Source organism: Pinus tabuliformis, chromosome 2_2 (assembly GCF_031772625.1).
Source record: "Pinus tabuliformis cultivar Carrire ecotype Pingquan chromosome 2_2, CPIR1, whole genome shotgun sequence".
NCBI lineage: Eukaryota > Viridiplantae > Streptophyta > Pinopsida > Pinales > Pinaceae > Pinus > Pinus tabuliformis.
The window spans coordinates 659,759,919-659,763,441 of NC_142300.1; the positions used below are offsets into that span (position 1 = coordinate 659,759,919).

At 36.2% G+C, this 3,523-nt stretch overlaps 1 pseudogene across 1 annotated transcript; it reads right to left on the minus strand.

Annotated features, from left to right (window-relative positions):
- Positions 1-2,124: 2,124 nt before the first annotated feature.
- LOC149194342 (plasma membrane ATPase 4 pseudogene) lies at positions 2,125-3,291 on the minus strand (annotated as a pseudogene). The gene is made up of 3 exons (XR_016255086.1): positions 3,019-3,291; positions 2,584-2,762; positions 2,125-2,494 (listed from the first exon to the last, which is right to left on the minus strand). The product of XR_016255086.1 is annotated as a plasma membrane ATPase 4 pseudogene (transcript).
- Between the last annotated feature and the right edge of the window lie 232 nt (positions 3,292-3,523).

Consider the following 3,523-nt stretch of genomic DNA (forward strand, 5'->3'; position numbering starts at 1 on the left):
ACTTAATAATTTCAGTGAATGTTTTTATATTTTAAACCTCTACAGGCATCTGTTGAGATCATGGCTAAATGTACAAAAGAATTGGTAGATGAATGGGGTGACATTACAACAAGTGCAAGAGGGGGCCCTTGTGAAATTGAGATCACTAAATATATGGACAAACTGACTGCTAACGTTATTTTGAGGGCCGAGTTTGGAATGAGTGATGGCAAACTGGGAAAAGAACTGTTTGAAGATCTGATCAAGTTGGAAGAATTAATGATGCAGTCATTTCGGTTTCTATGGATGCCAGGTAGCAGGTACATGTACAAATTCCCTAGCCCTAGCCCATTGTGAGATTGGGTTCATAAGTGGCTTTTTTAAGAAATAGAATAGAACCCAATGATCAGTATTTGATTTCCTTAGCCAATTGCTAAATTGTGTTTTTAAGAGGTTTTGTTTAAAATAGAACCAAATCTTACAAATTCCCTAGCCCAATTGCCAGATGGTATCTTTAATTTGATTGAGGATTTCCAGAATATTTCAGGAATTAGCAATCAATTTAAGTTCAAGACTGCCAAATTAAATTAAAAAATGCTTTTCTTTTGAATTAAAGCCCAATCAGTGTTTAATTAGTCAATTGCTAGCTTCTGTTTAAAGTAGTTTAACCAACCCATAGATGGAAAGAAAGATGCATATAATGCTACTTATATAAACTTACTTAATAAAACACATTTTTACTATTCAGTGAGAAGGTTTTTACCATGGTAGGAATTACCTCCATTACAGTATCATAACCTTAAAAGTATAGGGATAATTTCTGTTATAATTTGATGAGTCTATGAATGCATTTCTTCTAAAACTAATACATTTCTTAACTCATGGTTATGTATTGGTATATATAAAAGAAGAAAAATGAGATGATTGTACAGTTTGTGATGGGTAGATTTTTTTCAAATGTCAATGTAAAAATAAAATCATTAAAGAAATTTGTCCCTCTTTTTTCTTTCATTTCTTATATGTTCTTTATATATTATTTATATTAGATTTTATATTTGCTATATAAAAAAGAAAAGTTATGCCATATTATATAGACTCTTCCACCTCCTCCGAAAGGAAACTTGTTTTAGCAATGCTTTTACTCAGATTATGGTTCCTTCTTATCCCTGTAGGAATGCCAGGTTTCTTATGGTTAATTGTCCTTATTGTTTAATTGTCCTTATTGTTTGACATTACTCATTATACACAGACCAACAAAATGCACCTTACAATACATTAAGTGGAATAGAAATAAAAATCAATCTATATTTATAATGCAATTCTTTTCCTTTTATTATAAACTTCCATTCAACTCCGAGCCCAGACTATGATTCGTCCTATTTCCCAAATGAAATTCCTTTCAACAATGGTCTCACCTCAGACTATCATTCCAAATTGTGAAGATGCAAATCTCACATACATGATTTAACAATAAAAATTTTGTTTACTCCCTTATGTACTGGGTCAAAACCACTGACTGCCAACGTTATTTTGACCCAGTACATCTATTATGTTTCTTATTTCTTTTTGTTTGTATTTCTTACCAGTAGTTTTCTCAGTTTGTTTGTGATGTTGGACAAATTATATGATCCAAAACATTGATTTGCACTGAGATAATATCAGCTTTATTTCACATAACTAGATGTAGCAAGTAACTATGCAATCACTTATTGTTGTTAGCTTCAGCCTAAAGGCCCTGGAATTGTTCCAACTGCTCCATATGCCTCTACTATGGATTTGAATATGACCAACATGTGATTTGACCATTAATGGTTACTTGCTTTCCTACAAATCAGAAAACTATTATTGTTATGGTATAAAACACTCACTATTGACTTTACACCAGAATCAACGGTAATGTGCGACCATAAAAAGCATGCCATAAACCATAACAGGGAAGTACATCATCACCATAGTTATTCATCAAAGTGTAACGAAGAAAGATGTAACAAAATACCATGCTTATTAACATATACACACCAACTACAAGAATCCTGATGGAACAGAGTAGGTTATCAAACATTTAGAACAATGCTCCATTCAATATCCACACAATATGGCAAGAACCCTTCAATAGCATGCCAAAACTAAACAATGTTCCCCCTTGTAACAACCCAAAACTAGCAACAACCCTAAACTGTTCAGAGCTCAAGTACTTGTACACCACTACCTGCTCAATGGCAATTTAGGTAACCTTTACAGCATTCCGTTACCCTCATGTACATGCATCTTTCACATCCAAACTAGTAAGTAAAGCAGAGTCTTTTACAAAGAAACGTTACAATGAGTTCGAAGCTCTCTTAAAACTTCAAAGTTTAAAATGAATATCGCTTTACATTTGACCAAGTCAAATAATATATCTAAAACTTTACATTAAAATCACACAGTGTATGACTGTTGGATAGTATTTATATCAAGACCCTTCAGCTTGACCACAGACTCCACATGCCCCTTCAATGTATTCAACTCCCTAAGCCTGTCATCAGAAAAGGCAAATCATGAGAACCAATGTGAAAAAAAATCCAACTGAGGAAATTCATCTAAACAAAATATGAAAATATTGACCTGGCAACTTCAGCTCGCCTCTTTGCTTGTTCAACAATTTCTGACAACTCTCGGTAGCTGCTCTTCTCATTGAATAAATGTGTTTCAGGTGGATGAAGACCGTGTAATGTACGCTGAGCATGAGCCCATTGTGCTTCACGCTCCTCTTTACCATAGTCTTTCTTAGATGTGAAGGCAGTCTGCAGGCAAGAGATAAAAAACAGTGAACACATGACATTAGAACAGTTTGTGCCAATTAACACCCAGGAGATTCAAATAATTCCATGGAGCATTAGAAGATAAAAGCAACATGTAAAGGCATACATGCAGTTTTATGATCATTTCGTGGACGGGAATTTGAAGGATGAAATTAAAAACCTGACCGCCATACGCAAGAGAAATAACATAAATGCTAACAGCAATTGCAATATTACAGCTGCCGAGAGCGACTTGTACCTGGCGGCTATTGACGAAAATATTGTGACGAAGATAGGGCCGAGGAATGATCTGGGAAAACTGTCCAGACGGGTTGCAGAGCTTCGTCCAGGCGGGTTGCAGAGCTTCCTGAAGGCGCTTTGCAGAGTTTCGAACGGGAAACGAATGCGTTTTGGCGCGCTCTCGTTTTGGTTTTGGAGTCAGCTGCGTTTTGGTTTTGGTGGGTCCCCCATCGGCTGCCGGAAAGGGAAACGTACTCGCCGGAGTTACATGATGCGCGCCTATGACATACATAGCTGACCAGCCTACATAGGGGCATTTAATACCCAATGTATGGCTGGTTAGCTCTTGCCGCATACAAGCCCTGAAATAGTGGAGACTAATAAATCTCATACTATTGGTCATAAATGAACGGTGGGTGTATATGTCTATCATTCGATTTTGCTAAGGTCGAAATCGAACCATGGGCACATATACCTGCCGTTCATTTATGGCCTGATGGTGGGTGTATATGTCTATCATTCGA